The 14,209-nt window shown below is 38.9% G+C and overlaps 1 protein-coding gene across 7 annotated transcripts in view; it reads left to right on the top strand.

Moving 5' to 3' along the window:
• The first annotated feature begins 943 nt into the window (after positions 1-943).
• The window catches only part of LOC122070847 (ARS-binding protein 1-like), a 70,530-nt gene continuing 57,264 nt past the window's right edge, over positions 944-14,209 (top strand). For 3 of the 7 annotated variants that reach the window (XM_042635091.1, XM_042635094.1, XM_042635093.1), the window contains exons 1-3: positions 944-1,176; positions 4,774-4,819; positions 5,174-5,315. The gene's annotated coding sequence lies outside the window, so the exon portion shown is untranslated. The remainder of the gene's footprint in view (positions 1,177-4,773; positions 4,820-5,173; positions 5,316-14,209) is intronic. The other 4 variants (XM_042635095.1, XM_042635092.1, XM_042635097.1 and 1 more) reach the window with 3 other exon arrangements.

A 14,209-nucleotide genomic window follows, 5' to 3' on the forward strand; every position in this document is an offset into this window, starting at 1 on the left:
TACGAGAGGAGTGCACCAATGTGGTGCAACAAAATGATTTCGTACATGATAGGGTTGCAAGGTCATTTTATATGAGAGAGAGCGAGAGAGAGAGACTGCTGATGTATCCTTCCCTAGCTACTCCGATTTGTTAAACTACATTGAAGGCAAATGTTAATGGAGGCACCTTTCCCACACTCGCAGTGAATGAAGAATCATTGTCCGATGAATTTGTATGTATTGGGATAGATATTGGAGCAGTGGAAAAACATTATTAACTTCATATAATAAAGGATGCTTACTCGGGTGGAGGAAAACTTTCTCCTATATTTGATCATAATTGAGAAAAACCTCTGTACGTGTGCCACCCTTTTGAAATCATTGATTGAATGAGCATAATACTTGTATACCTCTTAATTATCTCCACTTGTTAAATTTATGATCCCATCTTGGCCATATGCTCCCTTTCCTTTTTTTTTTTTTTTCCTTGGGATAAAAACAATATGTTCCTTTTTCATGAGCTCTAAGGGGTTGTATCTCCAATGGTTGAACTCTCTCATTTTCAATCTATTTCCATTCTATACCACCACATGGATATGTATACTTAGAGGTGAAATTTACTAACCAGTTAGATTTTGACATTGATATGTCCTTAAAATTTAAGTTAACTAACTAGGATTGAATTCCTCTATTGTGCAATAGGGTGTCTGACGCACATTTAACCACCAGAAACGCTCAGGCACAAAGCCCAAGGTGATCACATGTAATTCAAGACGTTTCTAAACGTTGAATGTGCGCTGAATACCCTATGACACCACGGAGGATCTAAGTCCCGAACTGCGATCCAAGTCCACTAAACTGCCAGCAAACATATATTATATTACCTGATTAAGGTTGCAAGTGGGACCCATTCTTTGGGGCCCAGGCCCATGCACATATGTCTTCAGTAGCTTCCTGCCATAATCTACTACTCTTTCTTTGGACTTGTATGCGAAAAAGGGTCTTCCTTGCGGGCAAACCCAATAAAGAGAATCGTCCAAAAAAAAAAAAAAAAAGAGTAGCTTGGCGGATCAATCTCTTTCTGCTGCCATCTTATTTAGTGGAAGTGAGTCAAATCTTCTTCTTCTTGGGATCTCTCTGCTCTGAACGATCAAGAGCATTTTTTTTAATCTTACCCTTTGAAGGACCACATTGAAGGTACGTTTTCATTCATGTTCTTAATATGTATGGGAGTGGATTCGTTGTTTTCCATTTCCTCTTCGATTATATGCTCTTTTGATTGTTCTGGGTCTTCGAATGGGTATCTGCTAGTATCCATTTGAACAGAGAGGATTGGAAAACAGGAAGGAGTAGTTTGTTTAATTGGTTGATCAGCAAAGTTTTTATGATCTTATGATTTATCTGTGGAAGATTCTTTCTTATATTTAGGTGTTGCTTTGCTTCATTATTTGTTGTTATCTTCTGTTGATTATTGATATGGTAGTTTGAAACAAATGGGTTTTTACAAACCAGATGCCCTTTCATTATACTACAGTCATTGCCGTATGATGGTAGTTGAAAAATTATGGGTTTTCTTTTATGCTGTTTAGTCCTAATTTTTATGCATTTAATATGACTAGCTCGTTTGATTCATTCCTTTGTGCTTTGTAAGTCACTTCTTGGTGGGAAGTGAAAGGCCTATGAGAGCCTCAACACAAATCTCCTCTACCAGCTAGTTGGCAATGAGGTCAGGTCTGAGATTTATCTTTCTTTCTGGAGAAGGGGAAATAGATGCTTATTCACTCAACTCAGGGATTAGCCTCTAAGATATGGTTTTCTCAAATTTAAGATTACTAAATCTTCTACCAGGTTTCGGAGTTCTCCTGTGAGAGTTCATAACCTTTATCCCTTGTAATGACCTGGTTACTCTTTTGAAAGAAAACTTTATTCACGAATAAAAGCCAATGGGGATGGTTAATCTAAATGGTTGGTTTTTGGAGAGAGGCCCAATGCTTCTTTTAAAATTTTTGCCAAAGATTTGGATTACTTATTAGTGAATTTTACATTCTCGTATCTGAACAATAAGGTTGCTCTTCACTGATTGAATTGGAAACGTTATATTCACTGGAAACTACAAAGTCTCTTCACTTGTGGGATTTGAGTTTGATGAATGAAGCACTTCCTCAGGAATATTTTGAAATCCAATTGGAGCTTTATCGAGAAGTACTGAAGAAAAAGTATGGGTTGGGCATTTGGTGACTCTAACTATCACGGAATGACGCTGTTGAAAGGTATAATGGAATCTTTAGGGGATATATAGAATATCCCTTTCAAGATGGGGAATAGTGATCTAGATTTGGAAGATGATTGGAGTCAAGTGCATAAATTAGGTGAGACTTTGCCATATTCATGTAGATTGATTCTGTACTTGATACTTTGAAGAGGCAAAATCTTTGTTCTTGTATCTCAAGACGGGGGCACAAATGGTTTTGTGTATCTTGATTAATAGAATTTAAGATCCACCATTTGATGCATCAGAGTTTGAAAATTGTTGGAGCCTTAAGAGGAAAATCAAGCTGATCATAAAGTTTCATTTATTGGATGATTAGGACAAAGTTAGATCAAATGGTAGATAATCATATAATCATGCTCAATTTTTACTCATCCAATATTTAATATAGGATATACTAAAATGGTGGGTCCTATGTCCTATGTGTCATGCCATTCCCTTTTGATGAGTGAGAGAACATACCAGGGTGTTTAATTCTTGTAAATGGGTACAAGGGTAGAATTGTCTATAAGGGGTATTTTAGTCATGTACTTATTTTTGGAATGTTCTCCTACAATAGAGTTGGCCTGTGTCCATTAAACACAAGTCATTATTTCTTCTCAATATAGTAAATATAGTATCAAAGGAAAGATCCAAGCCCTAACCCTAGAGCTCCACCACCTCTCTGTCGCTTTTTCTCGACCTTGGGATCAGCGCCCCATCACCACCACCTCTCTCTCTCTCTCTCTCTCTCTCTCTCTCTCTCTCCTCCCTTACTCGGTGGTGCTTCTCTAAACTACTGAGAGCCTCTCTACCGCTTCTCTTCTCCTTTGTCTGGGCTCTCATATCTGCATTCCTGATAATATGAGAGACCCAACCCCTTTTTCACCTATATCGATTTCAAGGTTTTTCACCCGAATCAATTTTTTTTTTATGTAAGGGCTTTTTCTTCCTTGATTTTTGGATTGATTTGTGTTGATGATGCCTTCCTCTGGCACTGTTCACTTAATGTGTGGCTTGTACTAGCCAATTTTTCCATCTGAGGTTCCCTACCAAGAGAAAATTGATTAATCAAGGTTTTAACCCTTATCGATTTTTGGGTTTTTGGGTTAATTTCCCTACTTTTTGGTGCTTTTGCTACCTGCGGTGGGCATATTAGCTAGTCTCCATCTCTGCAGCCTCTTTGAGTGGTAACCATGTGTGAACTCGACTGCATCCACAGGTGGTGACAACTCCTTTGGCACCCTTTCACATTCCCTCCATGTGCTATAAAGCTTAACGGTACTAACAGTATTATGTTGTCCTGCTCATGTTGTATATCCATCAAATCCCATGGTTATTATGGGTATCTTATTGGAGATACAAAGCGGCCTACCATAGGTACAGATGTTGATAAGAGGGAGTGTGCAAATTCTTGTGTTATGGCTTTCCCTATCAACTCTATGTAATCACAGATTGCTCATGGCTATATTGTTCTTGACTTTGTTGCTAAGATATGCAAGTCAGCCTAGGATACTTACTCCCAGGTTGGGAATGATGCTCAGGTATTCGAACTTTGCTAAAAGGTTCACGAGTTGAAGCACAAGGGGCTGACTCTGTCACAGTATTACTCTAAGTTGTAAACTCTACGCTAAGAGTTGGAATTCTATGAGGATTTTTTTCCCACCACTCCTAATGATGTCACCGGCTTCTAGAAATGGGAATACAAGATCAAAGTCTATGATTTCCTAGTAGGGTTGAATGTAGAATACGATCAATTACGGGCCCAGGTTTTAGTCGGTCTCCCTTTCCTATTCTAGAGCAAGCCCATATTATGATACAACTTAAGGACAATTGCTGTACTACTATGCTCCCACGGATTATAACCACTCCCACAGAGAGATCAGCCCTTGTCTCTGACACTCACTCCTACAGTGCAGCCCCACAGTCTAGGTGCTCGTCTATCAGAGCACTTGTAAAGTGCAATTATTGCGGTAAGGGGTAAGGAGCATCATACCAAGGAGCACTCTTAGAAGCTCCGTGGCTGCTTTAGTGACACATTTGGCAAAGGTCGTGGTAATTCTAGTCAGGCCAACCATACTAAGGTGTCTAACTTTAACTCCCACTAAGCATCCCAACAGCTTCTCTATCATCAGATGAGCTTATTGCCTTATAGCTTCTTTTGACTCGGTTAGAGTCTCCTGCATCTGCATCTACGAGTTTTTCTCACTCCACTCCATCTAGTTTATGTACCTATTTTTGTGGTCATAGTACATCTATCCAGTCCTCCCCGTGGAGTATCGACTCCGGCGACATTAAATCACATGACATGTTCTTTGGCCATTTTCTCTCAGTATACTTCCTGCTTTGGTAATGGTAAGTTTAGCTTGGCTAACGGGACTCATTCCACTATCTTTGGAATGGGCTCTATTCGTTGTAATCCTACTTTATCTCTTTCAACTGTTTTGCATGTTCCATCATTTTCTATTAATTTATTGTCCATCAGTAGTCTCACTTCCAGTCTTAATTGTAAAGTCACATTTTTCCCGTCTCATTGTGATTTTCAGGGTCTGGTGACAGGGGCAATGATTGGCTCTGGTACTGTGTACAGTGGTATGTATCTGTTTGTTGATGACTCGTCTTCGGTTTCTGGTTAGGCTCTTCGGACATTTTCTTTGCCGCATCCCATCTTTGAGTTACTACAGTTGCACCATTGGTTGGGACATCCTCCTTTGGGGACTTTAGTTAGGCTTTTTCCTTCTTTTAAGCATTGTAATTCGAGTCAATTTTTTTGTGAGGCATGTGTATCTCTATTTTTGATAATAAAAGTGTCACTTCTTCTCTCTTCTTTTTCATTAATACATTTTGATATTTGGGGGTGTTGCCTCTTGAACTTGATACACCGCTATTTGTTATCCCTACCAATGTTCTCGTTCAGGGGGCGACTGACACTCTTTTCTGGCTCAGTCTTGTCCAGAGATGCGTGTTTATGGTCGCAGACAGCAGACAGCAGACAGCAAACAGCAGACCCAAACTATTGTACATCTTGCACCTTCTCTACTCCGCCAATCGTCACCTCTCAAACCTGATCTGGTCTCCTCTTACCCAAGTAATTCTCTTTTCACTCCTGATGATGTTACGATTGTTAGTGTACTGTTTCTTATGACTTACTATCTCTATCCTCTGTGTCTGTTCCACATGCATGTCAAGGCAAGTGCAAACTCATAATGTTAGACAACTATGGTTGAAGAGATGTAGGCTCTAAGGAAGAATGACGCATGTGTCTTCCCTCACAGAAGAAAACAGTTTAGTTGTAAGTGGGTCTTCACTGGCAAGCCAAAGGCTGATGATATAGTGAATTGCTATAAGGCTAGATTGGTTGCCAAGGGCTTTACTTAGACCTATGGGATTGATTTCTAAGAAAAGTTTGCTCCAGTGGCTAAGATGAACATAATTTATGTTATCTTATCTTATGCTGTCAACGTAGGCTGGGACCTTCAACAGCTGGATGGGACGAATGCATTCATTCATAGGGAGCTTGAGGAGGAAATGTATATGGACATTCCTCTTGGGTTCACTTGCTCTAAAACCTAAGGGAAGGTGTGTAAGCTGAAGTGTGCATTAGGCTGAAGCAATCCCCTTGTGCTTGGTTCTGGCGGTTTCACAAGGCTATAATTGCTACAGGCTACTCTCAGAGTAATCATACTCTATTCATCAAAAGATTTGGTGGAAAGATTGCTATCTTGATTGTCTATGTAGATGATATTGTTGTTGCAGGTGATGACCTTGCAGAGATTTCTCGTCTTAAGAAATACCTGGGTGAGGAATTCAAGATTAAAGATCTTGGATAGCTTCTTCCTTGGTATTAAAGTTGCCAGGCCTTCTCGTAGAATTTACTTGTCTCAGCGAAAGTATGTGATTGACCTTCTTTTTGAGACAGTTATGATGGGGCGCAAACCAGCAAATACTCCTATTGATGCTAATGGTCACCTAGGTAGTAAGTGAGGTGATCCTATGGATAAGGGGAGATATCAGAGATTAGTTGGATTCTTGATTTATCTTTCTCACACACGCCCTGATATATTGTAAACCTAGTTAGCTAGTACATGCATGATCCTTACTCGTCACACATGGAAGTGTGCTACGCCTTTTCCATTACTTAAAATATGTCCTAGGATGTGGCATCTTTTTTCCTCCTCATGATCATCTTCGGGTCAAGGCCTTCACAGATATTGATCGAGTAAGTTGAGCTAACGACCGTAGATCTACTACTAGTTATTTGTTGGTGGTGACCTTGTTACGTGGCAAAGCAAGAATCAAGTTGTTGTTGCCTGGTCTAGTGCTGAAGTAGAGTTCTATGCTATGGCCCATGACATTTGTGAGCTTCTATGGCTTCATGGTCTTCTTGTAGATTTGGCTGCCCCTGCTACTCTTTCTATGAAGCTATTTTATGACAGTAAATCTGCCATCAAAATTGCTCACAACCTAGTCCGGCCTGATCGAACAAAGCACGTGAAGATTGATTGGAAATTCATCAAAGAGAAACTGGATATGGGTCTTATCACTGTGCCTTTTGTTCCCAGTAGTGAACCATTAGCTGATTCTTTACTAAAGGTCTTGTAGTAAGATACTTCATCCTATTATCTGCAAATTGGGCATATGTGATATCTATGCATCAGCTTGAGGGAGAGTGTTGCGAATGGGTACAAGGGTAGAATTTTGTATTAGGAGTATTTTAGTCTTGTACTTATTTCTGGAATGTTCTCTTCCATATTATGAATAGAGCTGGCTTGTATCCATTAGACACAAGAGATTATTTCGTCTAAACATTAGTATTGAATCCAGAATCTTATCCTGGCCAGGATTCTCAAAGGGGGGGGGGAGTACATTACATACTCCTGCAAGAAGAAGGGGGGGGGGCAGGCGCAGCTCGATAGGGGCTGAGCTGTGGGTTTGGTTAGCTATTTAGATTTTTCTTCAAGTTGTTTACATTAATTAGACTCCTCACCTTGTGTGAGTAGGGTTCCTTTTGTTATTATGTTGCCGCTTTAAACTATCCTTTGTTATTAGCAACAAGATTGGCTTTCCATGGTCAGATTAGGATTCTGTTCTAGCTTTTCTATATGAGCTTGTAAGAGCCATAAAGTTTGAGGTTTATTCATGAAAGCTGTGCGATTCAGGTACGTTGTGAAGCCTTGGACAGTGGGATTCTGATCCAGTTGGTGGAAGCCTTGGTTATGCTTCTTCCCTTCTTATACTCGGTGTTTACTGCAACTGAGGTATTGATTGATTCTTCCATCGATTGGTATTGCTGTTCTTATTTTCGACTCTGATTTTATTCGGAGCATAATTCATCAATCTGATATTATTCTACATAAATTGTTCTTGCCATTCTATATCATTAGAATCCTAATTTACAACCTGCAGCACCCCCTGTTTTTGGCCTATTTTCTGTCTGATTTATTTAATCACCTGAAACTGATCTACTCATCAGATCAGGGTGAAACTTGGAAGCATTCAAGGCATTCCCTAAGACAGTTTTTCGACCTGGTTATCTAGCTGATCAGATTCTCTGATATAAGAAATCTCCTGTTGTGTCTTTTTTTCTGTTTCAGACCTGAAGTTCTTTTAGTTACTATAAATCCAGCCATTAAATTTGCATCAGAATTTGGGGTTTGCATTATCTAGCTGAGAAGGGAACTCAACTAGGGTTATAAGGTCATATGATTCTTTGATTGTGTGTAATTAGAAAATCTCCTAATTTCTGAATTCTCAGTTTCAGTTTTGTTATTCTTCAACTACTTTTAATCCGACCTTTGGTTGATTGCTGTATTCTGAAGATACTGAAATAACCTAGAGGGGGGGGTGAATAGGTTATACTAGTGGAATTTAACTCCTGTCGATGTATAGATCACAAGTGTGATTGTAATTAAAAAGCGATGCTGAATAAATAAAATAAGAACAACCACAACACAAGATATATAGTGGTTCGACTCAATTCGAGTCTAGTCCACTCCCTATAAGAATCCTCTTGTAAGGTATTCCACTAGTTCTCCCTTTCAGTACAGTAGGTAGGGAAGAAAACCTTTACAATCTTTTTACGGATAAGAGTATCCTTACAAATCTCCTTTCCAGGCAGAGAGACGCCTTTACAATCTCTTTTAGAGGTAGAGAGAGACCTTTCTCTTTTTAGGATAAGAGTATCCTTACAATCCTAAGTACAGTCTAGAATTGTAAAAAACAGAAAATAAGAAATAGTGGAATAAGAGGAATACCTCAAGTGTGGTGCAAATGAGAATGAATAATAAATGATGAGTGATGCACTTTTTGTAAAGTCCTCTCTTACGGCTTTGACTTGCACAGGAGAGAGTAGAGGACTTTGATTAAGACTTGAGCCTCTTGTTTGGGATTTGTGTAATAGAATAACTCAAGTAGAAATAAACTTCTCTAATGCTTGCAACAATGCTCTTAAAGCTCTTTCTTAATGAATAATTAATTAAGAGTGATTAGGGTATTTATAGGTGAACTTAGTGAAGCATTTTAGGCAAGGAATCAAGCTCTAACGGACATATTCTAGGTCCACCGGTCGACCTACATCGGTAGCCGGTCTACCGCCAAGAGCCGTTGTAGGCAAAATATAGCCGTTGGGGCACTTCTGGGCAGTCACCGGTCGACCGGGACTTTCAGACGGCAGACCGCCTATGGTCTCGGACATGTCCGGTCGACCGGGGCTTCCAGCCGGTCGACCGCCAACATGACATGCTCTGTTTTGACAGAATGCTGTCATACTGACCAGTCATCAGTGTTTTGACCATAACTTTTTTGTCAGATCTTAGATTGATCTGAGATCAGTTGCGTTGGAATCACAACTCAATTTCCTACTACTTCTATGAAGGTTTCGTCTCCTGATACTAACTTTAAGATTCCCTAAAATACCCTTGAGTTAGGTTACAGTGTGTTCCACACCACTTAGAGACTTTCCATACCTAGTCAAGGCATGCTCTATGGTCATTCTAATATGATGCAATGCACATGCATGAGGTGAGTGCATATAAGTATGTGGAAATTACAAATTACATTAAAAATAACTAATCTATCCTAGTGGTCTTCTTCTTCACTCGAATCTTCCATTCTTTGGCCCTTCATCTTCTTTCCTTCTTGTTTGCTGTTTCATGTCTTTAAGCTTAGCTTCATGTCTTGATTCGACCTTCGATCTTCTAAGGGTTTCTTCAAGCTAATCACACTTTAACAATCAAGTTAAAGATGTATGTTTGTTTGTTAACACCAAAACATGGCAAGGAGTGTGGACATGTTTCCCAACAATCTCCCCCTTTTTGGTGATGACAAACAAACATAGACAATGAAACCAAATACAAGAAATAATTTAACTATCTCTGTGTAAAGATCAATAGGATAATGAAATGCAGAGCCAGAAAGTAAACAAGGATAGATAAAGTCATTTCCATAAACAATTTAACATTTCCATAAACAGTTTAAAGATAATACTATCATTGTCATTGTCATACTATCATTTTCATTGTCAGAAGTAAATCTTCTCCCCCTTTTGTCAACAGCAAAAAGGTAATCAAAATGACACAAAAAAATACTCCCCCTGAGTATGTGCCACATAGAAAAGTAGCATAAGTTCAACTTTCCATAAATGTCAAAAGTATATAATAATAAACGACTGAAACAAACATAAAATTGCAAGAAGAAAACATAAGTTCTAATCTGCTGCATCCTCATCCTCCATATCCGCCTCGTCATTGTCTTCTTCGTCATCCTCAATGTCCTCTTCGTTGCGGAGGAGCTTGAGAATCTCATTCTGCTTTCTTTCCATTTTTGCCAACTGGGCAAGGATGATATTTCCAACTTTCTGAAGATCAGCAACAGTTGCATAGGCTGAGGTCTCATCACTGCCTGGCTGTTGTGGCTGACTGGGTCCAGCAGTAGTCTTTTTGGAGTGTGTGGACTGCTGGGGAAGAAGATGCATTTTGCGAATGGTGGAAATATTGATCTCTTGGGGAAATGGGTCAAATGATTCACTAGAAAAATCTACTTGAAAGTGGTCCATGATTTGGCAAATCATCCGTCCATAGGGTAGATTTCCCTTTTGAAGTCTATCACCATGGGTAATCATTGTTTTGAGCATGATGTAAGGAAGGTTGATGGGTATACTTTTGCAGACACAGTAGGTAAAATAGGCATGAAATGGGGAGACTTCATCTCTATGACCACTCTTTGGGAGAATGTTGTAAGAGATGATAAGATTGACAATCCTCCCTATATCCGTAAGTTCTTTAGCCTTAATTTTGTGTGTATTAGCATATTCCTTCATAATGCTAGAATACATACAGTCAACATCCATGAATTGTTCTATGTAGGTCTTGGGTTGGTAGTATTTGAGGTCCCCTGTCATAGAAATGTCTAGGATTTCTCCTAAAATCAGGATGTCGATGTCTATTGGAACGCCCTTAACATAGGAATGGACCAAAAGGGTGTCACCTTCACCAGAGAAGGTAAGGTTGCAAAAGAACATTTTGACTAAATGGGGATAACAATGGGAGTCAAGTTTGAGAATGTTACCCCATCCCAAAGCATCAAAAAGGTCTTTGATGTCATACCTGGACAGAGAGTCGGTATTGATGGTCCTACCTTGCTCTATGTTGCGAGAGATGTAGAGATCCCATGATTCTTGAGCAATGGTGGAGGAGAACCATGGATCTTTGTCAGAGGCCTTCCTTTTTCCTTTCTGAGCCACGGTTTTCTTACCTCTATTTGGGCGGTGAGAGTCCATGATGATTAGAGGTGTAAGAGAGAAAGAGATGCAAGGGTTTTGGGAGATGAATAGTCGAAATAGGGTTTTAGGCCAAATAGGATTCTAAAGTTTTGAAAAAATGGGTTAAAAAGTTGATTTTAAAGAGTTAAGAATCGAATTTTCGGCGGCGTCGGTCGACCGGTATATTGTGGCGGTCGACCGGTATCCCTTTCGGTTAGAGGCGGTCGACCGTCAAACCATTCGGTCAGTGCCGGTCGACCGGTATATTGGGGCGGTCGACCGGTTGATTCCAAGAATTTTTTAGAAAAAAAAACTTTATGGCTGTGGAAATGATTTTTCAAGTCCGGGGCTTTAGGAAAAGAATTTTCAAAAAGAAATGTTTATTCAGCCAAACGGGTTGCAAATGCCAAGTTCCTTCCTTAGGAAACTAAAACGCTCTTCACCAAGAGGTTTAGTAAATATATCTGCGAGTTGTTTATCAGTTTCAATGAATTCTAGAGAGACATCACCATTTTGAATGGTGTCTCGTAGAAAGTGGTGTCGAATATCAATGTGCTTTGCCCTTGAGTGTAAAATGGGATTTTTACTCAAGTTTATGGCACTGGTGTTATCGCACATGATTGGGCAAGATTCGAAACGCAGTCCAAAGTCCTGGAGAGTTTACTTCATCCAAAGGATTTGAGCACAACATCTACCAGCTGCAACATATTCAGCTTCTGTGGTAGATAAAGCAACGGAGTTTTGTTTCTTGCTAAACCAAGAGACAAGGCAAGAGCTGAGAAAGTGACAAGTACCACTGGTACTTTTTCTGTCAATATGGCAACCTGCGAAATCAGCATCTGAAAAGCTGACCAAGTCAAGGGGTTGGTTTTTGGGGTACCATAACCCAACATCACAAGTGCTTTTTAGATATTTAAAAATTCTTTTTATAGCAGTGAGGTGTGATCTCTTCGGATCAGCTTGAAACCGAGCACATGCACATACACTGTACATGATGTCAGGTCTACTTGCTGTTTGATATAGAAGGCTTCCAATCATGCCTCTATATCTAGTTACATCCTCAGAAGGTCCATCCTCATCCTTGGTTAGTTTCAAGGATGAGCTCATCGGAGTGTCTGAAGATTTTTGACTGTTAATGTCAAATTTCTTTAGCAGCTCCTTGGTGTATTTGCTTTGATTTATGAAAATTCCATTATCAGTCTGTTTTATTTGAAGTCCAAGGAAGAAATTTAACTCTCCCATCATACTCATTTCAAATTCATTTCTCATTTTGTTACTGAATTCAGTACACATTCTCTCGTTGGTTAAGCCAAAAATGATATCATCTACATAGATTTGAACAATGAGTATGTCATTCTTCAGGTTCTTCACGAACAGGGTTGTGTCAATCCTCCCTCTTGAGAAGCCACTTTCTATCAAGAAAGTACTTAATCTCTCATACCAAGCTCTAGGGGCTTGTTTGAGTCCATATAGAGCTTTCTCAAGTTTATAGACATGGTTTGGAAACTTAGGGTCTTCAAAGTCGGGAGGTTGAGCTACATATGCCTCTTCTTGAATGTATCCATTCAAGAAAGCACTTTTGACATCCATTTGATATAGTTTAAAGTTCTTATGGCATGCAAAAGCTAGTAACATTCTAATGGACTCCAACCTTGCTACTGGTGCATAGGTTTCATCATAGTCTATTCCCTCTTGCTGGTTATACCCTTTGGCAACTAATCTTGCTTTGTTTCTCACTATGTTCCCATCTTCATCCAGTTTATTACGAAAGACCCACTTAGCACCAATGATGGTGTGGTGGTCAGGTCTAGGGACAAGTTCCCATACCTTGCTTCTTTCAAACTGGTGAAGCTCCTCTTGCATAGCTATAATCCAATCACTGTCTTTTAGTGCTTCTTCTATGTTCTTGGGTTCGATCCTTGAGATAAATGCAGTGTGATTGCATACCTCTCGGGTTTTAGATCTAGTCTGAATTTCTTTATCTAGATCTCCTATGATGTTTTCTAAGGGATGATTCCTATGAGGAATGACTTCCTTAGGTAGTGTTTCTAATTTTTCTATGGTAACATCATTTGAATCGTTAAGAGAAATATCATTAGTTTTGTTCTTAAGTTCATCAATAATAATATCATCATCATCAGCAAGAGATTTATTTAAATCATTAGGTAAAGATTCATCAAATCTTACATTCATAGATTCTTCAACCATTAAAGATTTTTTATTAAAAATTCTATATGCCCTACTGTTGAGTGAGTATCTTAAGAATATTCCTTCATCAGATTTTGCATCAAATTTTCCAAGATGATTTTTGGTGTTTAAGATGAAACATTTACATCCAAATACTCTAAAGTAGTTTACTTTTGGTATTTTACCAAAATATAGTTCATAAGGTGTTTTAGAAAGCAAAGGTCTAAGGATTATTCTATTTAGTACATAACATGCTGTATTTACAACTTCAGCCCAAAAGTACTTAGGCAAAGTGTATTCATTAAGCACAGTCCTTGCAGTCTCTTGTAATGACCTGTTTTTCCTTTCAACTACTCCATTCGATTGAGGTGTTCTAGGAGCGGAGAAGTTATGGTCAATACCATACTTGTTGCAGTATAAGTCAAATTGACTTATATTGTCAAATTCTCCTCCATGGTCACTCCTTATAGAGGTTATAGTATACCCTTTCTGATTTTGCAATCTGTTACATAGAGTTGCAAATTCATCGAAGGCATCATTTTTATTTTTCAGAAAAACAGTCCAAGTGTATCTAGAGTAGTCATCAACAATTACAAAGGTGTAATTTTTACCACTCATACTAGATATGTTGATAGGTCCAAATAAGTCTAGGTGAAGTAGTTCTAATGGTCTAGAGGAAGAGACAATATTCTTCGACTTGTGGGAAACTTTGGTTTGTTTGCCTTTTTGACAGGCATCACAAAAACTATCTATTTCATACTTGATTTTAGGGAGGTTCCTCACGAGATCCTTGGATGCTATGGTTTGAATCAACTTGACATTTATATGTCCAAGTCTTCTATGCCATAATGAAGATTCACTATGGTTAGAAACCAAGCATGCATTTAAGGAACTTACTTCATCAAGTATACAAACATAAATGTTGTTTTTCCTAGATCCTTTTAGCATTAGATTATCATTTGCATCTTTAATAGAACAGTGGGAGACATTGAATTCTACTTTGTATCCAATGCTACATAATTGACTTACACTTAGGA

This window comes from Macadamia integrifolia, unplaced genomic scaffold, assembly GCF_013358625.1.
Source record: "Macadamia integrifolia cultivar HAES 741 unplaced genomic scaffold, SCU_Mint_v3 scaffold_130A, whole genome shotgun sequence".
Taxonomy (NCBI): Eukaryota; Viridiplantae; Streptophyta; class Magnoliopsida; order Proteales; family Proteaceae; genus Macadamia; species Macadamia integrifolia.